Consider the following 27803-nt stretch of genomic DNA (forward strand, 5'->3'; position numbering starts at 1 on the left):
AAGATCTCTGCTTGCTGTCTTTCAATAGGTAACTTTATTAAGGGTTAAACGTCCTGGTCGTGCTTGAGTCGCTACATATAATGGGTCAAATAACTACGCACTAGCGAGGTCGGCACCCATGATGTGAGCATCACCGGACCTGGACGGAGCCGGTCCACACGACGTTACTATTGCCATGAAATACTCCTGGTCTCTACATGCATAAAGAAAAAGCTCTGGAATTTCCAGCGCTGGTCCCTTTAAATTGTGGACTACCAGGTGCTTCTGGACTAAAGGAATTTCAAAAGAACTGACAAACGTTTGGAGGAAATTATGATGTTTTGTAAATATTTCTTTTCTGGAATTGATTTTTTTTCCGTCTGTCTAAACCAGTCAAAATATCCTTTTTTTTGGTGGAGAAAACTGAACCCTGATGAGTACGATGGAGACCGCTAGAGGAATGGGGGGAGGCGCAGCACACGCAGCGCTAAAGTCTGATCCATCTGGTTCTTCGTGTTTTGTAAGCTTGTGATATAAAATGCAGCAACAAAACCTGCAGGCGAGACGCGTCAGCTCAAATAATCCTCAAATCTGGAAGAAGTCCGGGGTTATATAGAATATTGTGGAATTGTAAGCAGCCATGACAGAGCCACTGTAACACTCGTGGCCGGTGTAGGGGCAACAAGCGGGGTGAGTGGACCCACGGGACCATATGGGGGACCTGGGTAACCCTTTAGTGGGAGGGGCTTAACTAAGTGCCCAGGTACCACTCCCAGGGCAGTGACTAGGACTGTGGCAGATGACCCCCAGGACACAAGACGGACTCAGGTACATGCACAGGTGCAGGCAGGTACAGGTGGAATGGCTGACGCAGGCAGGTACAGACAGGTATGGGAAGGCAAGTGCAGATGATGGATAAAGGGATAACGGTACAGGAGCACAAAAACCTTACAACTAGCTAGCAGACTGGAGACTGACTGATTAAAGATGTTGTGCAGGCACCTCCCCTAATGGGAGGGTGCCTTAAATACATAGTGCCTCTGAGTCATAACCTAAGGTGAATTTCCGGGAAATGGCATGCCGGCACTTTAAGAGGAAGGCTGGTGTGCATGCGCACTCCCTAAGCACACTCCTGGAAGATCTGACCCACGTGCACAGACCCCAGGAGGTGAAGGAGATAACAGCACACATGAATGGCCGGTAGTGGGAGGGAGGACATAACCCAGCCAGGGTGGTGGGCAGGTTGGTGTCCCTGCAGGGATGCCAGCGCTACAGCCACATAGCTTTTCCAGGTGCATTTATAGTTAATCTTATGGGGTCGAGAGAATCTAGTAACATCATTACACACTGTGATGACAGTGTCAGGCACTCCGATATGTGACAATCTTAATATAATATACTGTGTGTATTTTATTTATTTATTATATATATATATATATATATCTTCATCTGTGAAAAGAATTGGTTTCGCCAAGTTCATTGTTGTTTCCTCAGGGGTGGGGCTTCAACTGCCAAAGTATTAAATCCACCCCTGAGGATCAGCTGCTTATTTTCCATTGGTGAATTCAACAACAAGACACAGAAATAGAAAAGAAAAGTTCAAAAAGTCAGGAGTAACAAGCATTAAGAGGCACAGGATAGACTTTCAATTAAGCAAAATGCACACGGTCATGATAAGAAATAAGGAGAAAATTGAAATTATAGAACCAGAAACCCTCGTAGATCTCCAACACGGAGTTGTCAGTGTCACATTAGAAATGGACGGGAGTTTTCCTTTTAATTCACATTCTCCTTTTTTCTGAGCAGAATTCTTGAGCGGGAGAATAATTATGCACATTTAGCAATACAAGGATGTCATTAGGAGGCAGAGGTCCACTTCAGCATTCAGTAATGACATATTATCAGCCACTCCGCTGCTCGTGGACACGCCTGGTGCCGAAGGGCCTCATCCTCACCGCGCACTGAGTGTTTACCTGCCTCATTCTCTCCAGCCAGAAATAGTCATTACAGTCATTCTGCTTGTTTCCAGAGAAAGGAAAATTACAATAATCATTCTATCAATCAGGAGACTTTGACTGTGGTTCAAATACTGCAAAAAGCACATTACAGGGGTATTTAGAAGAATGTGGAGAGAAACGAGTGCTGTTAATGCATCGGATTACTCCGGGGGCCGGGCACCAGACACTGCGCACAGGCTTCAAGTCCGTGACAGTCTCTAATGTCCAAGCAAAATACAAACAAACTGGAAAGTATTGTCTATAGACAGATTCAGTACAGGATCAGTAATGTAATGTATGTACACAGTGACTGCTCCAGCAGAATAGTGAGTGCAGCTCTGGAGTATAATACAGGATGTAACTCAGGATCAGTACAGGATAAGTAATGTAATGTATGTACACAGTGACTGCACCAGCAGAATAGTGAGTGCAGCTCTGGAGTATAATACATGATGTAACTCAGGATCAGTACAGGATAAGTAATGTAATGTATGTGCACAGTGACTGCACCAGCAGAATAGTGACTGCACCAGCAGAATAGTGAGTGCAGCTCTGGAGTATAATACATGATGTAACTCAGGATCAGTACAGGATAAGTAATGTAATGTATGTGCACAGTGACTGCACCAGCAGAATAGTGACTGCACCAGCAGAATAGTGAGTGCAGCTCTGGATAATTATACAGGATGTAACTCAGGATCAGTACAGGATCAGTAATGTAATGTATGTGCACAGTGACTGCACCAGCAGAATAATGAATGCAGCTCTGGAATATAATACAGGATATACCTCAGGATCAGTGCGGGATAAGTAATATAATGTATGTACACAGTGACTGCACCAGCAGAATAGTGAGTGCAGCTCTGGAGTATAATACTGGATGTAACTAAGGATGTACTGTATGTACACAATGACTTTTACATCAGAATAGTGAGTGCAGCTCTGAAGTATAATACAGCATCTAGCTCAGAATCAGTATAGTATACTTTTGCTACGATTAAGGGCAGTATCTTACATCAGGCCTTTTGATCAGGATAGGGAAATATTTAAATTTCCCTGCGTAAGGTCTGGATAATTTTAAATTGTGAACACATTCACCATTTGTTTTGTTTTTCACTGTGTCTTCCTTTGCACATATATACCAGGATGAGCCCAGGATTGGGGACATATGTACTAGGAAGGGGGACATATATACCAGAATGGGCCAAGGATGGGGACATATGTACTAGGAAGGGGGGACATATGTCCCCAATCCTGGGCCCATCCTGGTATATATGTCCCCCTTCCTAGTACATATGTCGCCAATCCTGGGCCCATCCTGGTATATATGTCCCCCTTCCTAGTACATATGTCGCCAATCCTGGGAAGATCCTGGTATATATAACCCCTGTTCTGGTGCTGTTCTTTAACGCATTTATAAAAACATACATTCTACTCCCTTTCCTCCGTTCCACCACTGCGTGGCGTCCTCTTCTTCAGCCGGCAGCTTTCATCGGCGTATGCACCATGGTACATGAAGTGACTGCCATGTGCCCCCAATCACAGGCACGCCAATATCACCTGCCAGCTTTTCATTGGACCGCCACATGTATTGCAGTGCAGAGACCCCATGGGTCTTTGCACCACAATACACTCAGCTGAATGTGCATCCTTGGACATTTGGTTCTTATATGATTCTATGAAGCGGGGAGGAACGAGAGGCAAACATTCTGCTGCAAGTTCATGGTTCTCCATAGAATTTTATGAGCATTAGCTGTCATCTCTTTGGGAAATCTGCATTGAATCAAGACTTGAGAATTCTCTGTATAAATTATCAGTCCACACGAATACAATATATTGCAATGTTTCTTATTTTCATGTGTATGATTTAATTTATTAAAAAAAAATAAACAAACCCCGGTTATTTTTTTTTTTTTTTTAAAACCCTGCAACGGCTTTGTACAGATGGAGGTCTCTGGTTTGGCTTTTGGCCCTCGTAATTATAGGGACATCGGGTCTCCGCTAGTGATGAGCGAGCATGCTTGTCACTACTCGGTACTCGCATGAGTATCGCTGTACTTGGGCTGCTTGGCGGGGACCGAGTAATCTCGCGATACTCGTGCTGTACTCGTGGTCTTCATTTCTGCATGTTGGCGCTCTTTTGAGAGCCAGCCCTCATGCAGGGATTGGCTGGCAGACCACTGCAATGCCACAGCCCTGTTAGTTGTGGAATTGCAGTGATTGGCCGGCCTGCACAGCGTCACCGAGCCTTTATATCGGCCGGCGCGCTGTGCTCTGCTCACAGCTATTCTGACAGTGAGTGTAGGGAGAGTGTCGCTGATTCAGGGAAAGCTTTGCGGCCCTTTATAGCTTTTTCAGTTGCAGGGCTGCAAACAGTGTGACCAAAAGTCCTTCTCAGGACTATTCTAGTTGTATACAGGCAGGCAGGGTATAGCCAGGTCGGAGTACAGTAGCAGAGTCCTTCTCAGGACTATTGTTGCTATATACAGGCAGGGTATAGCCAGGTCTGAATACAGGCTAGTGACCAAAAGAGTCCTTGTCAGGACTATTGTAGCAGTATACAGGCAGGCAGGCAGGCAGGGTAGTGGTGACCGTATACCAGCCTTCATATCTGGGGCTGGTGTACACAGTGTAAAACAGTCCAGATAGTGTCTGACTTGTCTGTACTGTAATTGTCGCTCCCCAAAAAAACCTGTTAGTAGGTTATTATTGCGTCCGTGCTTGGTTTTTAAAACCGCACGTGTGTGCCTGTTGGTGGCAGCGTACAGGTGCACTGGTGTGCGTTTACCAAACTATTATATAACGCACAAGTGTAGTGTATAATACACGTCAGTCAGCAGTGGCTGATAGTGTCAGAGTTCTTAATTTTTGCTCCTAAAACCTGTGTTAGGTTATTATTGCGTCCGTGCTTGGTTTTTAAAACCGCACGTGTGTGCCTGTTGGTGGCAGCGTACAGGTGCACTGGTGTGCGTTTACCAAACTATTATATAACGCACAAGTGTAGTGTATAATACACGTCAGTCAGCAGTGGCTGATAGTGTCAGAGTTCTTAATTTTTGCTCCTAAAACCTGTGTTAGGTTATTATTGCGTCCGTGCTTGGTTTTTAAAACCGCACGTGTGTGCCTGTTGGTGGCAGCGTACAGGTGCACTGGTGTGCGTTTACCAAACTATTATATAACGCACAAGTGTAGTGTATAATACACGTCAGTCAGCAGTGGCTGATAGTGTCAGAGTTCTTAATTTTTGCTCCTAAAACCTGTGTTAGGTTATTATTGCGTCCGTGCTTGGTTTTTAAAACCGCACGTGTGTGCCTGTTGGTGGCAGCGTACAGGTGCACTGGTGTGCGTTTACCAAACTATTATATAACGCACAAGTGTAGTGTATAATACACGTCAGTCAGCAGTGGCTGATAGTGTCAGAGTTCTTAATTTTTGCTCCTAAAACCTGTGTTAGGTTATTATTGCGTCCGTGCTTGGTTTTTAAAACCGCACGTGTGTGCCTGTTGGTGGCAGCGTACAGGTGCACTGGTGTGCGTTTACCAAACTATTATATAACGCACAAGTGTAGTGTATAATACACGTCAGTCAGCAGTGGCTGATAGTGTCAGAGTTCTTAATTTTTGCTCCTAAAACCTGTGTTAGGTTATTATTGCGTCCGTGCTTGGTTTTTAAAACCGCACGTGTGTGCCTGTTGGTGGCAGCGTACAGGTGCACTGGTGTGCGTTTACCAAACTATTATATAACGCACAAGTGTAGTGTATAATACACGTCAGTCAGCAGTGGCTGATAGTGTCAGAGTTCTTAATTTTTGCTCCTAAAACCTGTGTTAGGTTATTATTGCGTCCGTGCTTGGTTTTTAAAACCGCACGTGTGTGCCTGTTGGTGGCAGCGTACAGGTGCACTGGTGTGCGTTTACCAAACTATTATATAACGCACAAGTGTAGTGTATAATACACGTCAGTCAGCAGTGGCTGATAGTGTCAGAGTTCTTAATTTTTGCTCCTAAAACCTGTGTTAGGTTATTATTGCGTCCGTGCTTGGTTTTTAAAACCGCACGTGTGTGCCTGTTGGTGGCAGCGTACAGGTGCACTGGTGTGCGTTTACCAAACTATTATATAACGCACAAGTGTAGTGTATAATACACGTCAGTCAGCAGTGGCTGATAGTGTCAGAGTTCTTAATTTTTGCTCCTAAAACCTGTGTTAGGTTATTATTGCGTCCGTGCTTGGTTTTTAAAACCGCACGTGTGTGCCTGTTGGTGGCAGCGTACAGGTGCACTGGTGTGCGTTTACCAAACTATTATATAACGCACAAGTGTAGTGTATAATACACGTCAGTCAGCAGTGGCTGATAGTGTCAGAGTTCTTAATTTTTGCTCCTAAAACCTGTGTTAGGTTATTATTGCGTCCGTGCTTGGTTTTTAAAACCGCACGTGTGTGCCTGTTGGTGGCAGCGTACAGGTGCACTGGTGTGCGTTTACCAAACTATTATATAACGCACAAGTGTAGTGTATAATACACGTCAGTCAGCAGTGGCTGATAGTGTCAGAGTTCTTAATTTTTGCTCCTAAAACCTGTGTTAGGTTATTATTGCGTCCGTGCTTGGTTTTTAAAACCGCACGTGTGTGCCTGTTGGTGGCAGCGTACAGGTGCACTGGTGTGCAATTTCGAGAAACTTTGATATAACGCACAAGTAGTGAATATACACGTCAGCAGTGCACAGCATTGCAAAATGCGCAAGGGCATTGGCAAGGAACAAGGAAGTGGACGTGATGGTGGTGCAGGCAGAGGCCGAGGTCGTGGGCAAGCTCTAATTTCGCCACAACAAAGGGCCACATCTAGTCGCTCGCACGTCCTGTCCCAAATTCTTGGGGACCGCAGCAGTACACCGCTCTTGAACCAAGACCAGTGTCAACAGGTTGTTAGTTGGATAGCGGATAATGCTTCCAGTCAGATTGGCACCACCACAAACACTCTGTCTTCCACACGGTCAAGTGTCAGTAGCCGTGATACTGCACCGCACATTTCTGAACCTGATCCTCCTTCCTACCACCAGGCTGAGTACACGTCCTCCTCGGACATTAATGATCCCACACTTGGACACTCGGAAGAGCTGTTCACGTTTCCATTCACACATTCTGGCCTCTCGCCAGCTCATATTGAAGTGGGTCATGAGGAGATCGTCTGTACAGATAGCCAAATATTTGAGCAGCCACGTTCTCACGAAGTTGGCAACGTGTCTCAACAAGTGGTGGACGATGATGAGACACAATTGTCAGCAAGTCAGGAGGAGGAGCAGGGTGCGGAAGAGGAAGACGACGTGGTGGATGATCCAGTAACTGACCCAACCTGGCAGGAGGATATGCAGAGCGAGGACAGCAGTGCACAGGGGGAGGGAGGCGTAGCATCACAACAGGCAGTAAGAAGCAGGGTGGTGGTCCCAGGCAGAAGTCAGGCAACCGTTCCCCGTAACAACACGACGACACAAGGTGCCTGTACAAATGTTAGGTCTTCACGAGTCTGGCAGTTTTTTAAGTTGGATCCAGATGATTCAAAAAAGGCCATTTGCAACACCTGCCGTGCCAGCATCAGCAGGGGTACCAAAACTAGCAGCCTGACCACCACCAGCATGATCAGGCACATGTCAGCCAAGCACCCGACTTTGTGGGAAGTACAACAGAGTCGAGGAGCAGTGCTTGCTGATGTCACTGCTACGTCTTCGCTGGTTGTGCATGCGAGCCAATCCTCTGTCCATGCTGCCTGCGAACAAGCCTCCTCCACTCCTGCACCTGCAGTTGCCTACGCAGAAAGAACACCATCATCAAGCACGTCCTTGTCCCAGCGCAGCGTTCAGTTATCCATTCAGCAAACCTTTGAACGCAGGCGCAAATACACTGCCAACACCCCACATGCCACAGTTCTAAATGCTAACATTTCGCGACTGCTTGCGCTGGAAATGTTGCCTTTTAGGCTGGTGGAGACAGAAGCATTCCGTGACCTGATGGCGGCAGCTGTCCCACGTTACTCGGTCCCCAGCCGCCACTATTTCTCCCGGTGTGCCGTCCCCGCGTTGCATAACCACGTGTCACAAAACATCACACGTGCCCTGAACAACGCTGTTTCACCCAAAGTCCACCTAACCACAGACACGTGGACAAGTGCTTGTGGGCAAGGCCGCTACATCTCGTTGACGGCACACTGGGTTAATATTGTGGAAGCTGGGACCCAGTCTGAGCGAGGGACGGAACACGTCCTTCCCACACCAAGGTTTGCAGGCCCTACCTCAGTCAGTGTTTCACCCACACTCTACAGCTCCGGAATGTCATGCTCTTCAGCCTCCTCCTCCTCCTGCGCATCCTCATCCACTGTGCCCTCCACACCAGTCACAAGCTGGAAGCACTGCAGCACTGCCTCGGCGAAGCGGCAACAGGCTGTGCTGAAGCTAATCTGCATAGGTGACAAACCCCACAATGCAGAAGAGCTGTGGACAGCTCTGAAACAGCAGGCAGATCACTGGCTCACACCTCTGAACCTAAAGCCAGGAAAGGTCGTTTGTGACAATGGCCGGAACCTGGTGGCGGCTTTGAGGCGAGGCCAGCTGACACATGTTCCATGCGTGGCCCATGTGCTCAACCTCGTGGTTCAGCGGTTTATAAAGTCATACCCAGAGCTGTCTGATCTGCTGGTAAAAGTTCGCCGCCTGTCTGCACATTTTCGAAAGTCACCTACTGCTTCAGCCGGCCTTGCCGGCTTTCAGCGCCGTTTGCATCTTCCGGCTCACAGACTGGTGTGTGATGTCCCCACGCGTTGGAATTCAACTCTGCACATGTTGGTCAGGATATGTGAGCAGAAGAGGGCAGTTGTTGAGTACCTGCATCACCTAAGCCGTCGGGAAATGGGTCAAACTCCACACATAACACCTGAGGAGTGGAGATGGATGTCAGACCTATGTACCATCCTCCAAAACTTTGAGGACTCCACCAAGATGGTGAGTGGTGATGACGCCATTATTAGCGTCACCATACCGCTACTCTGCCTTCTAAAACGGTCCCTTTTGAAAAACAAACATGATGCATTGCAGGCGGAGCGCGATGAGTTGCAGCAAGAAACAGTAGTGGGTGTGGGTGATAACACACAGCCCAGCCTCGTCTCATCACAACGTGCAGTGGAGGACTATGACGAGGAGGAGGATGAAGACATGGAGCAACTCTCCGGCCAAATTGAGGATATGACATGCACACCAGTCATATCCTCGATTCAGCGTGGCTGGCCAGAGGACAGGGTAGATGAGGAGGAGGAGGAGGAGGAGGAGGAGGAGGACAGCATGTTCAGTCATCTTGTTGGTCAGGCTACTGAAGTCCTGGCTGTTAAGAGTCTGGCGCACATGGCTGACTTTATGGTAAGCTGCCTGTCTCGTGACCCTCGCGTTAAGAACATCTTGGCCGACAATCATTACTGGTTGGTAACACTGTTAGACCCACGCTACAAGGAGAACTTTTTGTCTCTTATTCCCGTGGATGAGAGGTCAACCAAAATGCAGCAGTTTCGGAAGGCCATACTCACGGAAGTAGGCAAAGCATTCCCCTCACAAAACGCTAGCGGCATAGGTCAGGAATCAGTGGACAACCGAGGCGTACAGCCGAGAGAGGCACAAGTCCAATCCGCCAGAGGTAGGGGAACAGTCTTTAAGATGTGGGACAGTTTTCTCAGCCCCTCACGTACCACAGCCCCTGAGGTGCGGGGTAGTGCCACAAGAAATCCTAAGTTTGCCCAGATGCTGAAGGAGTACCTTGCAGATCGAACAACTGTACTCCGACATTCCTCTGTGCCTTACAATTATTGGGTATCCAAGCTGGACACGTGGCATGAATTGGCTCTCTACGCCTTGGAAGTCCTGGCCTGCCCTGCTGCTAGCGTTTTGTCAGAGCGTGTTTTTAGTGCCGCAGGTGGAATCATTACAGATAAACGCACCCGCCTGTCAACTGAAAATGCTGACAGGCTGACTCTGATAAAGATGAACAAGGGTTGGATTGGGCCAGACTTCACCACACCACCAGCAAATGAGAGCGGAATTTAAAGTTTGCCATGTACCTCCACTCACCCATGGGTACACTTCTCGACTTTGGATAATCGCTGGACTGCTCCTCCTTCTCCTCATGCGCCATCATGATGACCGTTACAATAGTTAGGTCTTTGTTTCAGGTATACCCCCAGTGGTAAATTTTTTCGCCCATTCTTTGCAGAATGGACATTACAACGACAGGAGACCCGCTCCTTTGCAATGGGAACAATGTTTTGAGGCCCTCATGCACGTCTCTACCCAGGGACAACGTGGAGCCTCCCAATTTTTGGCTGCCCTGCCTAAGGGCTATACTGAAATACACCCACTTCCTTAAAATGGACACTTAATGTTTTGAGGCCCTCATGCACGTCTCTACCCAGGGACAATGTGGAGCCTCCCAATTTTTGGCTGCCCTGGCAAAGGGCTATACTGAAATAGACCCACTTCCTTACAATGGGCACTTCAGGTTTAAAGGCCATCATGCACGTCTCTACCCAGGGACAATGTGGAGCCTCCCAATTTTTGGCTGCCCTGCCTAAGGGCTATACTATAATACACCCACTTCCTGACAATGGACACTTAATGTTTTGAGGCCCTCATGCACGTCTCTACCCAGGGACAATGTGGAGCCTCCCAATTTTTGGCTGCCCTGGCAAAGGGCTATACTGAAATAGACCCACTTCCTTACAATGGGCACTTCAGGTTTAAAGGCCATCATGCACGTCTCTACCCAGGGACAATGTGGAGCCTCCCAATTTTTGGCTGCCCTGCCTAAGGGCTATACTATAATACACCCACTTCCTGACAATGGACACTTAATGTTTTGAGGCCCTCATGCACGTCTCTACCCAGGGACAATGTGGAGCCTCCCAATTTTTGGCTGCCCTGGCAAAGGGCTATACTGAAATAGACCCACTTCCTTACAATGGGCACTTCAGGTTTAAAGGCCATCATGCACGTCTCTACCCAGGGACAATGTGGAGCCTCCCAATTTTTGGCTGCCCTGCCTAAGGGCTATACTATAATACACCCACTTCCTGACAATGGACACTTAATGTTTTGAGGCCCTCATGCACGTCTCTACCCAGGGACAATGTGGAGCCTCCCAATTTTTGGCTGCCCTGGCAAAGGGCTATACTGAAATAGACCCACTTCCTTACAATGGGCACTTCAGGTTTAAAGGCCATCATGCACGTCTCTACCCAGGGACAATGTGGAGCCTCCCAATTTTTGGCTGCCCTGCCTAAGGGCTATACTATAATACACCCACTTCCTGACAATGGACACTTAATGTTTTGAGGCCCTCATGCACGTCTCTACCCAGGGACAATGTGGAGCCTCCCAATTTTTGGCTGCCCTGGCAAAGGGCTATACTGAAATAGACCCACTTCCTTACAATGGGCACTTCAGGTTTAAAGGCCATCATGCACGTCTCTACCCAGGGACAATGTGGAGCCTCCCAATTTTTGGCTGCCCTGCCTAAGGGCTATACTATAATACACCCACTTCCTGACAATGGACACTTAATGTTTTGAGGCCCTCATGCACGTCTCTACCCAGGGACAATGTGGAGCCTCCCAATTTTTGGCTGCCCTGGCAAAGGGCTATACTGAAATAGACCCACTTCCTTACAATGGGCACTTCAGGTTTAAAGGCCATCATGCACGTCTCTACCCAGGGACAATGTGGAGCCTCCCAATTTTTGGCTGCCCTGCCTAAGGGCTATACTATAATACACCCACTTCCTGACAATGGACACTTAATGTTTTGAGGCCCTCATGCACGTCTCTACCCAGGGACAATGTGGAGCCTCCCAATTTTTGGCTGCCCTGGCAAAGGGCTATACTGAAATAGACCCACTTCCTTACAATGGGCACTTCAGGTTTAAAGGCCATCATGCACGTCTCTACCCAGGGACAATGTGGAGCCTCCCAATTTTTGGCTGCCCTGCCTAAGGGCTATACTATAATACACCCACTTCCTGACAATGGACACTTAATGTTTTGAGGCCCTCATGCACGTCTCTACCCAGGGACAATGTGGAGCCTCCCAATTTTTGGCTGCCCTGGCAAAGGGCTATACTGAAATAGACCCACTTCCTTACAATGGGCACTTCAGGTTTAAAGGCCATCATGCACGTCTCTACCCAGGGACAATGTGGAGCCTCCCAATTTTTGGCTGCCCTGCCTAAGGGCTATACTATAATACACCCACTTCCTGACAATGGACACTTAATGTTTTGAGGCCCTCATGCACGTCTCTACCCAGGGACAATGTGGAGCCTCCCAATTTTTGGCTGCCCTGGCAAAGGGCTATACTGAAATAGACCCACTTCCTTACAATGGGCACTTCAGGTTTAAAGGCCATCATGCACGTCTCTACCCAGGGACAATGTGGAGCCTCCCAATTTTTGGCTGCCCTGCCTAAGGGCTATACTATAATACACCCACTTCCTGACAATGGACACTTAATGTTTTGAGGCCCTCATGCACGTCTCTACCCAGGGACAATGTGGAGCCTCCCAATTTTTGGCTGCCCTGGCAAAGGGCTATACTGAAATAGACCCACTTCCTTACAATGGGCACTTCAGGTTTAAAGGCCATCATGCACGTCTCTACCCAGGGACAATGTGGAGCCTCCCAATTTTTGGCTGCCCTGCCTAAGGGCTATACTATAATACACCCACTTCCTGACAATGGACACTTAATGTTTTGAGGCCCTCATGCACGTCTCTACCCAGGGACAATGTGGAGCCTCCCAATTTTTGGCTGCCCTGGCAAAGGGCTATACTGAAATAGACCCACTTCCTTACAATGGGCACTTCAGGTTTAAAGGCCATCATGCACGTCTCTACCCAGGGACAATGTGGAGCCTCCCAATTTTTGGCTGCCCTGCCTAAGGGCTATACTATAATACACCCACTTCCTGACAATGGACACTTAATGTTTTGAGGCCCTCATGCACGTCTCTACCCAGGGACAATGTGGAGCCTCCCAATTTTTGGCTGCCCTGGCAAAGGGCTATACTGAAATAGACCCACTTCCTTACAATGGGCACTTCAGGTTTAAAGGCCATCATGCACGTCTCTACCCAGGGACAATGTGGAGCCTCCCAATTTTTGGCTGCCCTGCCTAAGGGCTATACTATAATACACCCACTTCCTGACAATGGACACTTAATGTTTTGAGGCCCTCATGCACGTCTGTATGCAGGGGCATTGGTGAACCTCACAATTTAGGACTGCCCTGGCAAAGGAAAATACTACAAAGACTCACTTCCTCAAAATGGGCACATTAGACTCAAGAGGCCTTCATGTACGTCTCTTCTCAGGGACATCGGAGTGCCACACAATGTTTTCACGTAAAATCTTTCATGTATTGATCTCAAAAAGTAACATACACCAGATCTATCTCACTATTGGGTATGTGCCCTTAACATTTCCGCCATGAAAAATCATTTTGGGGTCATTTTGGAAGGTTTTCTGGTGAGTCCGTAAAAATGGCGTAAAACGCGGACAAAATTGTTCACAGCTGTGACTTTTGAGTGATAAATGCTTCAAGGGGTCTTCCCCATGCTGTTGCCATGTCATTTGAGCACTCTTCTGAGACTTTTGTGACATTTTTAGGGTTTCTCCATGCTGCCGGGAGGTCATTTCACAAAAATACTCGGGTCTCCCATAGGATAACATTGGGCTCGTTGCTCGGGCCGAGTACACGAGTATCTTGGGAGGCTCGGCCCGAGCTTCGAGCACCCGAGCTTTTTAGTACTCGCTCATCACTAGTCTCCGCCATTTAAATTGGACACAGGAAAAACAGGAGGGAGAGATAGAAAATAACGTCGTCTCCTATTGTCCATAGTGAATAGCAGCAAAAGAAACAGTCTTAAATATTGCTCCAATTCATCTAAAGTAAAAGTAATGTTCTGCAGCTTTTGCCAAAAGTTTTAACTAAATATCTATTGTTTTGTGTTCAATGATGTATGTCTGCGCTTACAGGATCCGCAGCAGCCGATCCTGTGGGATCTATCACTATCCTGCCTCCCATCTGCCTCCTTCTGGTAAAATGTGACTGCCAGAGCCGACTACATAGGACTTGTTTGTAGTCTGTCGCCATGGAGACACATAGGTTTCCATAGGAGCTGAATACACAAAGGATTCTTAAGAATATTAGTAAAGTTGTTTCATTTTTTTTAATACCTTAAAGTTATTTAAACATTGGGGCAAAATTGTTCGTAAAGTCTAGTTGCAGGAAATGAGTAACACACCACACATTGCTAGAAGCCGGCACCCTGAGATTTCTGGCATTCTCCCTCAGGGCCGGGCAGTGTCTGTGCTCACCCCCAGCTTCTGCGATTCCTCCATTTCTCGCTCCCGGTGTGAATTGCCGGCGATCCCCGCTGCGTCCATCCCGGTGCTCCTGATTGAGGATTCCGGGCACAGGCTGCTGCAGGTCAGGAGCGGGGACGGCGGCGCCTCCGCTGTGCTCTGCACCTGCCCCATATCGCACAGCGCCGGGGTCACCGCCTGCACCTGCCCCATATCGCACAGCGCCGGGGTCACCACCTGCACCTGCCCCGTATCACACAGCGCCGGGGTCACCGCCTGCACCTGCCCCGTATCACACAGCGCCGGGGTCACCGCCTGCACCTGCCCCGTATCACACAGCGCCGGGGTCACCGCCTGCACCTGCCCCGTATCACACAGCGCCGGGGTCACCGCCTGCACCTGCCCCGTATCACACAGCGCCGGGGTCACCGCCTGCACCTGCCCCGTATCACACAGCGCCGGGGTCACCGCCTGCACCTGCCCCGTATCACACAGCGCCGGGGTCACCGCCTGCACCTGCCCCGTATCACACAGCGCCGGGGTCACCGCCTGCACCTGTCCCGTATCACACAGCGCCGGGGTCACCGCCTGCACCTGTCCCGTATCACACAGCGCCGCACTCACCGCCTGCACCTGCCCCGTATCACACAGCACCGGGGTCACTGCCTGCCCCGTATCACACAGCACCGGGGTCACTGCCTGCCCCGTATCACACAGCGCCGCACTCACCGCCTGCACCTGCCCCGTATCACACAGCGCCGCACTCACCGCCTGCACCTGCCCCGTATCACACAGCGCCGCACTCACCGCCTGCACCTGCCCCGTATCACACAGCGCCGCACTCACCGCCTGCACCTGCCCCGTATCACACAGCGCCGCACTCACCGCCTGCACCTGCCCCGTATCACACAGCGCCGCACTCACCGCCTGCACCTGCCCCGTATCACACAGCGCCGCACTCACCGCCTGCACCTGCCCCGTATCACACAGCGCCGCACTCACCGCCTGCACCTGCCCCGTATCACACAGCGCCGCACTCACTGCCTGCCCCGTATCACACAGCGCCGCACTCACCGCCTGCACCTGCTTGTCTTGCAGAGTCTCCAGAGCAGAAAGTGACCGCACCATGAGCCAGAGAAGAAAGTGAGAGGACTGGAGCCGTCAGTGTACACAGCCGCCACACAATGACTCCCTATGGGCAAGGTAAGTGCAACTCTAACGATTCCTGCCACACACAGCTCCAGAAGTGGAGGAAAGGGCAACTCTCCCCTCCCCCATCATCCCCTGGAGCTCCAAACCCACAATAGCTAGGACCAAAGCTGGAGACATAATGACCTGTCCATTCTGGGGGCAAATCACCCACTGCTCAGATTCTGGTGATTTTCTTTCCTTGTGCAGTAAGATGAATGATTGACACCTGTCATGGGGGAAGAAGGGTCACAGAAATATCACAATGTGGTTTATTCTGCAGCAGAAGCCAAAGCCATTCAGATGGAGAGAAATCTATATCTATCCCTCTATCTATCTATCCCTCTATCTATCTATCCCTCTATCTATCCCTCTATCTATCTATCCCTCTATCTATCTATCCCTCTATCTATCTATCCCTCTATCTATCTATCTATCTATCCCTCTATCTATCTATCCCTCTATCTATCTATCTATCCCTCTATCTATCCCTCTATCTATCCCTCTATCTATCTATCCCTCTATCTATCTATCCCTCTATCTATCTATCTATCCCTCTATCTCTCTATCCCTCTATCTATCAAATCAAATCAAATCAAATCAAATAAGCTTTATTGGCAGGACCAAATACAAATTAGTTTTGCCAAAGCAAGTGTACATTAGGGGCTGGGGCTGTGGGGATGGTGGGTGGGGACTGTAGGAAGGATGGATGGGGCTCATCCAGGGTGGGGACTGTGGGGGCACTTCTAGGATGGGGGCTATGGAAGTCCATGGCTTATGATGGGGCATATCCACGGTGGGACTGTGGTAACGGTGGATGGGACATATCCAGGGTGGGGATTGGGGGGGCCACATCTGGGATGGGGGGCTATGGAAGTCCATGACTTATCATAGTTCTCTTTCTCGAAGTCTATGACATTCGCTCACATACCGCGCTGCTATCTCCACTGCGCTCTCTTCTTCCCCCAGCAGGATATATATTTTCTCTTCCTCCTTCATGGAGCTGAAATCCGGGAAGAGATGGGAGAGTCTCCTGAAGTGAGTGTCCCTCACTGCTGAGTACTTGGTGCAGTGTAGCAGGAAGTGGGTTTCATCCTCCACGGCCTCCAGGTCACAGTTTTGGCACAGTCTGTCCTCCCTGGGCTTGTAGCTCTGCTTGTGACGTCCGGATTCGATGGCTAGACTGTGGGCACTGAGTCTATATCGGCTCAGGGTCCTGCGGTCTCTGGGGTCCGGGAGTTTCTCCAGATACGGGGCCAGTCTGTAGTCTCTCTGTAGTCTCTGGTACGTGGTCAGTTTCTGTGAGGTGTTGATGTCGGTCCTCCAGTCACTGACATACCTCTCCTGGCCCTCGTCTACCATCTTCCTGATTCTGGTTCTTGTCAGGCTGCTGTGATTGGTTATTTTGTCCAGTTGGGTTTGGGAGGGCTGTGCCCGGGGTCCTGGTTCATCTGGCCCACGTATATATATCAGAGCTTTGTGGTGATGGGAGTTTGGATTGCTACTCTGTAGGTGAGCCTGAAATGATAGTGACCTCTTCAGAGCTGCTAGGTGTAGAGGGAATCTGCCCAGCTCAGCTCGACAGGCACTGTTGGAGGTGCTTCGATGGACCTGGAGAAGGTGCTTACAGAATTCCAGGTGGAATATTTCTGTTGGGCTGGAATCCCACCTTGACCAATCTGGGTAAGTGTGAGGGCCCCAGACTTCGCTGCCGTACAGGAGGATTGGGGCAATGATGGAATCGAAGATTTTTAGCCAGACCCTCACTGGTGGCTTCAGATGATACAATGTCCTTCGGATGGCATAAAAGGTTTTGCAGGCCTTGTTTTTCAGGGTCTCTATGGCTTGTTTGAAGCTCCCTGACTGGTGAATTTCCAGGCCCAAGTAGGTGTATTTGTCTGTTCCTGTTAGAGTGTAGCCGTTTAGGACAAATGAAGGATGCTGGTCAAATCTTCTTTTTCTCTTCTGGAACACCATGATGTTGGTTTTCTTTAGATTGATCGGTAGTGCCCATGTGGAGCTGAATTTCTCCAAGATTTGTAGGTTGTCTTGGAGACCTTTCTCGGTTGGTGACACCAGCAGTAGGTCATCTGCATAGAGCAAGAATTTCACCTGGGCATCATGGAGTGTGAGACCTGGAGCAGGTGAAGATTCTAGAGCAGTAGCCGCTCATTGATGTAAATATTGAAGAGCGTTGGACTTAGGCTGCAGCCCTGTCTGACTCCTCGGCTCTGCTGGAAATAAGCCGTTCTTCTACCGTTCACACTCACGCTGCAGAGGTTCTCGGTGTAGGAGCTTTTGATGACATCATAGGTCTTTCCTCCTATTCCGCTTTCCAGCATTTTTAAGAACAAGCCCGGGTGCCACACTGAGTCAAAGGCCTTTTTAAAGTCTACAAAGCAGGCGTATATCTTCCCATGCTTTGTATTGTGGACGTGGCTCTGAATGAGACTGTGCAGGGTGTAGATGTGGTCCGTGGTGCGGTGGTTTGGCACGAACCCTGCTTGGCTTTTGCTCAAGACATTGTGCTCGGTAAGGAAACTGATGATCCTTTTGTTTAGGATGCTGTTGAACAGTTTTCCCAAGTTACTGCTGACACATATGCCTCTGTAGTTGGCAGGGTCATACCTGTCCCCACTCTTGTGGATCGGTGTAATGAGTCCTTGGTTCCAGGTACGAGGGAAGTAACCAGCACTCAGCACAATGTTGAACAGTTTAACCATTGCAGCTTGAATTTCTGGTGGGCTGTACTTCAACATCTCTGGGGGGATTCCATCCAGACCACTAGATTTTTTACACTTTATGGAAGTGATTTTCTCTGCAACTTCCTGTAATGTAATTGGTGTGTCCAGTGGGTTTTGGAAGTTTTTTATTTTCTCTTCCATTGCCTTTAGTTTTGATGTTATGTTTTCCTGCTCTTGGCTTAGTCCTTCTTTTGGGATGTCTTTGTAGAGGTCTCTGAAGTACTGGAGCCAGATGTTGCCATTTTGGATATGGGTGTCATTCTTTTTCTTGCTCTTTGTGTCCATGTGGTTCCATATTTCCCAGAAGGAAATCTATCTATCTATCTATCTATCTATCCCTCTATCTATCTATCCCTCTATCTATCTATCCCTCTATCTATCTATCCCTCTATCTATCTATCCCTCTATCTATCTATCCCTCTATCTATCTATCCCTCTATCTATCTATCCCTCTATCTATCTATCCCTCTATCTATCTATCCCTCTATCTATCTATCCCTCTATCTATCTATCCCTCTATCTATCTATCCCTCTATCTATCTATCCCTCTATCTATCTATCCCTCTATCTATCTATCCCTCTATCTATCTATCCCTCTATCTATCCCTCTATCTATCTATCCCTCTATCTATCTATCCCTCTATCTATCCCTCTATCTATCTATCCCTCTATCTATCTATCCCTCTATCTATCTATCCCTCTATCTATCTATCCCTCTATCTATCTATCCCTCTATCTATCCCTCTATCTATCTATCCCTCTATCTATCTATCCCTCTATCTATCTATCCCTCTATCTATCTATCCCTCTATCTATCTATCCCTCTATCTATCTATCCCTCTATCTATCTATCCCTCTATCTATCCCTCTATCTATCTATCCCTCTATCTATCTATCCCTCTATCTATCTATCCCTCTATCTATCTATCCCTCTATCTATCTATCCCTCTATCTATCTATCTATCTATCTATCTATCCCTCTATCTATCCCTCTATCTATCTATCCCTCTATCTATCTATCCCTCTATCTATCTATCCCTCTATCTATCTATCCCTCTATCTATCTATCCCTCTATCTATCTATCCCTCTATCTATCTATCCCTCTATCTATCTATCCCTCTATCTATCTATCCCTCTATCTATCTATCCCTCTATCTATCTATCCATCTATCTATCCCTCTATCTATCTATCTATCCCTCTATCTATCTATCCCTCTATCTATCTATCCCTCTATCTATCTATCCCTCTATCTATCTATCTATCCCTCTATCTATCTATCCCTCTATCTATCTATCCCTCTATGTATCTATCCCTCTATCTATCTATCCCTCTATCTATCTATCCCTCTATCTATCTATCCCTCTATCTATCTATCCCTCTATGTATCTATCCCTCTATCTATCTATCCCTCTATCTATCTATCCCTCTATCTATCTATCTATCCCTCTATCTATCTATCCCTCTATCTATCTATCCCTCTATCTATCTATCCCTCTATCTATCTATCCCTCTATCTATCTATCCCTCTATCTATCTATCCCTCTATCTATCTATCCCTCTATCTATCTATCCCTCTATCTATCTATCCCTCTATCTATCTATCCCTCTATCTATCTATCCCTCTATCTATCTATCCCTCTATCTATCTATCCCTCTATCTATCTATCCCTCTATCTATCTATCCCTCTATCTATCTATCCCTCTATCTATCTATCCCTCTATCTATCTATCCCTCTATCTATCTATCCCTCTATCTATCTATCCCTCTATCTATCTATCCCTCTATCTATCTATCCCTCTATCTATCTATCCCTCTATCTATCTATCCCTCTATCTATCCCTCTATCTATCTATCCCTCTATCTATCTATCCCTCTATCTATCTATCCCTCTATCTATCTATCCCTCTATCTATCTATCCCTCTATCTATCTATCCCTCTATCTATCCCTCTATCTATCCCTCTATCTATCTATCCCTCTATCTATCTATCTATCTATCCCTCTATCTATCTATCCCTCTATCTATCTATCCCTCTATCTATCTATCCCTCTATCTATCCCTCTATCTATCCCTCTATCTATCTATCCCTCTATCTATCCCTCTATCTATCCCTCTATCTATCCCTCTATCTATCCCTCTATCTATCCCTCTATCTATCCCTCTATCTATCTATCTATCCCTCTATCTATCCCTCTATCTATCTATCCCTCTATCTATCTATCTATCTATCTATCTATCTATCTATCCCTCTATCTATCTATCTATCTATCTATCCCTCTATCTATCCCTCTATCTATCCCTCTATCTATCTATCTATCCCTCTATCTATCTATCCCTCTATCTATCTATCCCTCTATCTATCTATCCCTCTATCTATCTATCCCTCTATCTATCTATCCCTCTATCTATCTATCCCTCTATCTATCTATCCCTCTATCTATCTATCCCTCTATCTATATATCCCTCTATCTATCTATCCCTCTATCTATCTATCCCTCTATCTATCTATCCCTCTATCTATCTATCCCTCTATCCCTCTATCTATCCCTCTATCCCTCTATCTATCCCTCTATCCCTCTATCTATCCCTCTATCTATCTATCCCTCTATCTATCTATCCCTCTATCTATCCCTCTATCTATCCCTCTATCTATCCCTCTATCTATCCCTCTATCTATCCCTCTATCTATCCCTCTATCTATCCCTCTATCTATCCCTCTATCTATCTATCCCTCTATCTATCTATCCCTCTATCTATCTATCCCTCTATCTATCTATCCCTCTCTATCTATCCCTCTATCTATCCCTCTATCTATCCCTCTATCTATCCCTCTATCTATCCCTCTATCTATCCCTCTATCTATCCCTCTATCTATCCCTCTATCTATCCCTCTATCTATCTATCCCTCTATCTATCTATCCCTCTATCTATCTATCCCTCTATCTATCTATCCCTCTATCTATCTATCCCTCTATCTATCTATCCCTCTATCTATCTATCCCTCTATCTATCTATCCCTCTATCTATCTATCCCTCTATCTATCTATCCCTCTATCTACTATCCTCTATCTATCTATCCCTCTATCTATCTATCCCTCTATCTATCTATCCCTCTATCTATCTATCCCTCTATCTATCTATCCCTCTATCTATCTATCCCTCTATCTATCTATCCTCTCTATCTATCCTATCTATCCTCTATCCTCTATCTATCTATCCCTCTATCTATCTATCCCTCTATCTATCTTATCCCTCTATCATCTATCCCTCTATCTATCTATCCCTCTATCTATCTATCCCTCTATCTATCCCTCTATCCTCTATCCCTCTATCCCTCTATCCCTCTATCATCTATCCCTCTATCTATCTATCCCTCTATCTATCCCTCTATCTATCCCTCTATCTATCCCTCTATCTATCCCTCTATCTATCCCTCTATCTATCCCTCTATCTATCCCTCTATCTATCCCTCTATCTATCCCTCTATCTATCCCTCTATCTATCCCTCTATCTATCCCTCTATCTATCCCTCTATCTATCCCTCTATCTATCCCTCTATCTATCCCTCTATCTATCCCTCTATCTATCCATCTATCTATCCCTCTATCTATCCCTCTATCTATCTATCTATCTATCTATCTATCTATCTATCTATCTATCTATCCTCTATCTATCCCTCTATCTATCCCTCTATCTAATCCACCCTGGTTCCCAAAAAATAAGACAGGGTCATATTATTTTTTGCTCCAAAAGATGCTCCTGGCTTATTTTCAGGGGACATGTTATATTTTCCAATTCACATTTATTCTTGACGAACAAAAAATTAACATTAATTCAAATCTAATCATGTTATCATATTTTGGACCTCAACATTTTGTTACTGGCTCAGATGCAGATTTTCTTACCTAATTTGCTATTTTCATGGTGGTGGGCATAGACCATATTTACAAAGGTTTAAATTACCTGCTTATATTTATTATTCTCTATGTACTTGCTACAGATTTACCACCAAAAGAAAGCAGACACCCCCTAAAAGAATCACACTTATCAGACCCCAAACAATTAGAGTCGGAAAGTGAATGGGCTCTCACATACAGATCTGCGTCGCTGCCAGGTCTCATGCATGTTATAGCGGTTGGCTCCCCCTGGTGACTGGAAGCAGTATCATTTTCATGCAGTGATATTGGTACCCAATCTCTTGTGCAAGCTGCAGTGCAATACAGCTGAAACCAGCGAGGGACCTGACAGCAACGCAGATCTCTGTGTGAGAGCCCAGCCACCATCAGCACTTGCCAAGTGTAATTGTTTGGAGTTATTTTGGGGGTGTCTGCTTTCTTTGATGAAGAGTGCTGCTGTATTCTTTAACTTTTTTAGCTGCTTGGACACTTCTTTATGGAACTGCAACTAGGGCTTATTTTTGGAGTATGGCTTATATTTTAAAGGGAACCTGTCAGGTAATTTATGTGTTTCTAACCTAGTAGCAGTGTGATGTGTGGCCTAGTAACCCCTTCCTACCCATCCCTGCATTGTAATATTGTGTAATGGTGAATGTATAAAAATGTTTTATTACCTATGTGTACCCTATGTAAATGAGAAGGGGCTCTAGCCCTATGGGCGTCACATCACCCTATGGGCGTTTGCATGTTTTCCGTGGTATCACGCCCCTGTTGGCGTGATACAATGGATTTACAAGAGAGATGTCCTGTCGCTCCTTGAGATCCCGCATGTGCGCACTTACCATTCCTGCAGCCTTCTTATCTGAGTGCTTGCTTCTCACCTTCAGACGCACACTGCGCATGACTGGAACCGTAGGAGTCTTCTGAGCATGCGCAGTGCATGTCTGAAGGTGAGAAGCAAGCAAGGGCTGCGAGAATGGTAAGTGCGCACACCGCGGGATCTCAAGGAGCGACGGGACATTGCTCTTGTAAATCCATGGTATCACGCCCACATGGGGGTGGTACCATGGAAAACATGCAAACGCCCATAGGGTGATGTGACGCCCATCGGGCTGGAGCCCCTGCTCATTTACAGAGGGTACACATAGGTAATAAAACATTTTTTTATACATGCACATTACACAATATTACAACACAGGGATGGGGAGGAAGGGGGTTACTAGCCCACACATCACCCTGCTTGTAGGTTAGAACACAAATTACCTGACAGGTTCCTTTTAAGCATACTCATAAGTCCCCAAAATCCTACTAGGGCTTATTTTGGGGTAGGTTTTATTTTCAGGGAAACAGGGTATTTATCTATCCCTCTATCTATCTATCCCTCTATCTATCTATCCCTCTATCTATCTATCCCTCTATCTATCTATCTATCTATCTATCTATCTATCCCTCTACCTATCTATCCCTCTACCTATCTATCCCTCTACCTATCTATCCCTCTACCTATCTATCCCTCTACCTATCTATCCCTCTATCTATCTATCCCTCTATCTATCCCTCTATCTATCTATCCCTCTATCTATCTATCCCTCTATCTATCTATCCCTCTATCTATCTATCCCTCTATCTCTGTATCCCTCTATCTATCTATCCCTCTATCTATCTATCCCTCTATCTATCTATCCCTCTCATCTATCTATCCCTCTATCTATCCCTCTATCTATCCCTCTATCTATCCCTCTATCTATCCCTCTATCTATCCTCTATCTATCCCTCTATCTATCCCTCTACCTATCCCTCTATCTATCCCTCTATCTCTCTATCCCTCTATCTCTCTATCCCTCTATCTCTCTATCCCTCTATCTCTCTATCCCTCTATCTCTCTATCCCTCTATCCCTCTATCTCTCTAGCTATCCCTCTATCTATCCCTCTATCTATCCTCTATCTATCCCTCTATCTATCCCTCTATCTCTCTATCCCTCTATCTCTCTATCCCTCTATCTCTCTATCCCTCTATCTATCTATCTATCCCTCTATCTCTCTATCCCTCTATCTCTCTATCCCTCTATCTCTCTATCCCTCTATCTCTCTATCCCTCTATCTCTCTATCCCTCTATCTCTCTATCCCTCTATCTCTCTATCCCTCTATCCCTCTATCTCTCTATCTCTCTATCCCTCTATCTCTCTATCCCTCTATCCCTCTATCTCTCTATCCCTCTATCTCTCTATCCCTCTATCTATCTATCCCTCTATCTATCTATCCCTCTCTACCTATCTATCCCTCTACCTATCTATCCCTCTATCTACCTAATCCCTCTATCTACCCTATCCCTCTATCTATCTATCCCTCTATCTATCCCTCTATCTATCCCTCTATCTATCCCTCTATCTATCTATCCCTCTATCTATCTATCCCTCTATCTCTCTATCCCTCTATCTATCTATCCCTCTATCTATCTATCCCCTCTATCTATCCCTCTATCTATTCCCTCTATCTATCCCTCTATCTATCCCTCTATCTATCCCTCTATCTATCCCTCTATCTATCCCTCTATCTATCCCTCTATCTATCCCTCTATCTATCTCTCTATCCCTCTATCTATCTCTCTATCCCTCTATCTCTCTATCCCTCTATCTCTCTATCCCTCTATCCCTCTATCTCTCTATCCCTCTATCTATCCCTCTATCTATCCCTCTATCTATCCCTCTATCTATCCCTCTATCTATCCCTCTATCTATCCCTCTATCTATCCCTCTAGCTATCCCTCTATCTATCCCTCTATCTATCCCTCTATCTATCCCTCTATCTATCCCTCTATCTATCCCTCTATCTATCCCTCTAGTCTATCCCTCTATCTATCCCTCTATCTATGCCTCTATCTATCCCTCTATCTATCCCCTCTATCTCTCTATCCCTCTATCTATCCCTCTATCTCTCTATCCCTCTATCTCTCTATCCCTCTATCTCTCTATCCCTCTATCCCTCTATCTCTCTATCCCTCTATCTATCCCTCTATCTATCCCCTCTATCTATCCCTCTATCTATCCCTCTATCTATCCCTCTATCTATCCCTCTATCTATCCCTCTAGCTATCCCTCTATCTATCCCTCTATCTATCCCTCTATCTATCCCTCTATCTATCCCTCTATCTATCCCTCTATCTATCCCTCTATCTATCCCTCTATCTATCCCTCTATCTATGCCTCTATCTATCCCTCTATCTATCCCTCTATCTCTCTATCCCTCTATCTCTCTATCCCTCTATCTCTCTATCCCTCTATCTCTCTATCCCTCTATCTCTCTATCCCTCTATCTCTCTATCCCTCTATCTCTCTATCCCTCTATCTCTCTATCCCTCTATCTCTCTATCCCTCTATCTCTCTATCCCTCTATCTCTCTATCCCTCTATCTCTCTATCCCTCTATCTCTCTATCCCTCTATCTCTCTATCCATCTATCCCTCTATCTATCTATCCCTCTACCTATCTATCCCTCTATCTACCTATCCCTCTATCTACCTATCCCTCTATCTCTCTATCCCTCTATCTCTCTATCCCTCTATCTCTCTATCCCTCTATCTCTCTATCCCTCTATCTCTCTATCCCTCTATCTCTCTATCCCTCTATCTCTCTATCCCTCTATCTCTCTATCCCTCTATCTCTCTATCCCTCTATCTCTCTATCCCTCTATCTCTCTATCCCTCTATCTCTCTATCCCTCTATCTCTCTATCCCGCTCTATCTCTCTCTATCCCTCTATCTCTCTAATCCCTCTATCTCTCTATCCCTCTATCTCTCTATCCCTCTATCCCCCTATCTATCTATCCCTCTACCTATCTATCCCTCTATCCTACCTATCCCTCTATCTATCTCTCCTCTATCTATCTATCCCTCTTATCTATCTATCCCTCTATCTCTCTATCCCTCTATCTATCTATCCCTCTATCTATCCCTCTATCTATCCCTCTATCTATCCCTCTATCTATCCCTCTATCTATCCCTCTATCTATCCCTCTATCTATCTCTCTCTCTCCCCCTCTCTCCCCTCTCTCCCCCCCTCTCTCCCCCCTCTCTCCCCCCCCTCTCCCCCCTCCTCTCCCCCCTCTCTCCCCCCCTCTCTCCCCCCCCTCTCCCCCCCCTCTCCCCCCCTCTCCCCCCCCTCTCTCCCCCCCTCTCCCCCTCTCTCCCCCCCTCTCTCCCCCTCTCTCCCCCCCTTCTCTCCCCCCTCTCCCCCCTCTCTCCCCCCTCTACCCTCTCCCCCCCTCTCTCCCCCCTCTCTCCCCCCTCTCTCCCCCTCTCCCTTCCCCCCCCTCTCTCCCCCCTCTCCTCACCCCTCTCTCCCCTCTCCTCCCCTCTCCCCCCTCCTCTCCCCCCCCTCTCCCCCCCCTCCTCCCCCTCTCCCCCCCCTCCTCTCCCCACCTCTCTCTCCCCCTCTCTCCCCCCTCTCCCCCCCCCTCCTCCCCCCCCTCTCTCCCCCCCTCTCTCCCCCCCTCTCTCCCCCCCTCTCTCCCCCCCCTCTCTCCCCCCTCTCTCCCCCCCCCTCTCTCCCCCCTCTCTCCTCCCTCTCTCTCCCCCCCCCTCTCTCCCCCCCTCTCCCCCCCCTCTCTCCATCTATCTATCTATCTATCTATCTATCCATCCATCATCCATCCAGAAAAATAGCCGCACAGTCCAATGTTGTGGGTACAAGTAATCAGCTCCAAATATAGAAAAAAAACAACCAGTGGAAGCAGCCAATGTAAATAAATGCAGCAGTGGACTTCATTCACACAGACACGTGACTTTTCGGCTTCTCATTTCTCAGCACCAGAAAGGCTTCATATGAGGAGCTGAATTGTCCTGTTTCTGTGTGAATAAAGTCCACTGATTTTCTTTTGGAGCGCGGCTTCCATTCTTTTCTATATTCAGAGACATAAAAGCCCCTGATAGGCGACAGGCGCTGCTGCGTTCTATGGTGATGGATGCAGCCGCTTTCTACAGACATAACCAGTTATGTGCCCTTCATCTGCTCTTGCTCCATCACTCCACCCCACCCCAATCTGATGAGACCGCCATGGGCCGAGGATGAGGACGAGCGCCAGTTACTTTGCTCCCCATTTGCACTGAGTTCCGGAAGTGACTTGTTTGTTTGTTTTTACTGAAACTCTTGAATTTTATGCATTAATGTAAAAGATCAGGGGGGGCCATGGCTGGAGCAATTGTCAGAGGACACGTAACAGAATGAGCCTAAAGTAAAATATGTGACTAGAATCAGTTAACGTTTTTTATTTTTACGTTTTTTTTTTTTATTTTTTACTCCTTTTGGCGAATGTCTGATCTGATTGTACAAAATATTCAGACGTGATCTTTACGCTGTAGGATGGAAACATCGGAGGTGACAGGTGATACAGTCCATTTAGTCGGCAGAGTCTGCCAATTCCCGGTGATTACTCCGATCACACACCGGCACTTGTTAAATCACACAGGACTCCCGGCTCCACTTCATTTTACTCTGAAAAATACAAGGACTTGTAACTGTGCAGCATTAGTTATAGAGGCTACATTGTGACGGGGACTGAGAATGGTAACGTGATGACATCATTCTATAGTCCCAAAGAACAACCACAAAAATC

At 47.0% G+C, this 27803-nt stretch overlaps 1 protein-coding gene across 11 annotated transcripts in view; it reads left to right on the forward strand.

Annotated features, from left to right (window-relative positions):
- Positions 1-27803, forward strand: part of DAB1 (DAB adaptor protein 1) — a 955902-nt gene that overhangs the window by 594903 nt on the left and 333196 nt on the right. For 10 of the 11 annotated variants that reach the window (XM_075320416.1, XM_075320418.1, XM_075320419.1 and 7 more), the window contains exon 4: positions 15460-15564. The exons of the other annotated variant lie outside the window; for it this stretch is intronic. The gene's annotated coding sequence lies outside the window, so the exon portion shown is untranslated. The remainder of the gene's footprint in view (positions 1-15459; positions 15565-27803) is intronic. 11 annotated transcript variants of the gene reach the window in all.

Source organism: Anomaloglossus baeobatrachus, chromosome 8, assembly GCF_048569485.1.
Source record: "Anomaloglossus baeobatrachus isolate aAnoBae1 chromosome 8, aAnoBae1.hap1, whole genome shotgun sequence".
NCBI classification, from domain to species: domain Eukaryota; kingdom Metazoa; phylum Chordata; class Amphibia; order Anura; family Aromobatidae; genus Anomaloglossus; species Anomaloglossus baeobatrachus.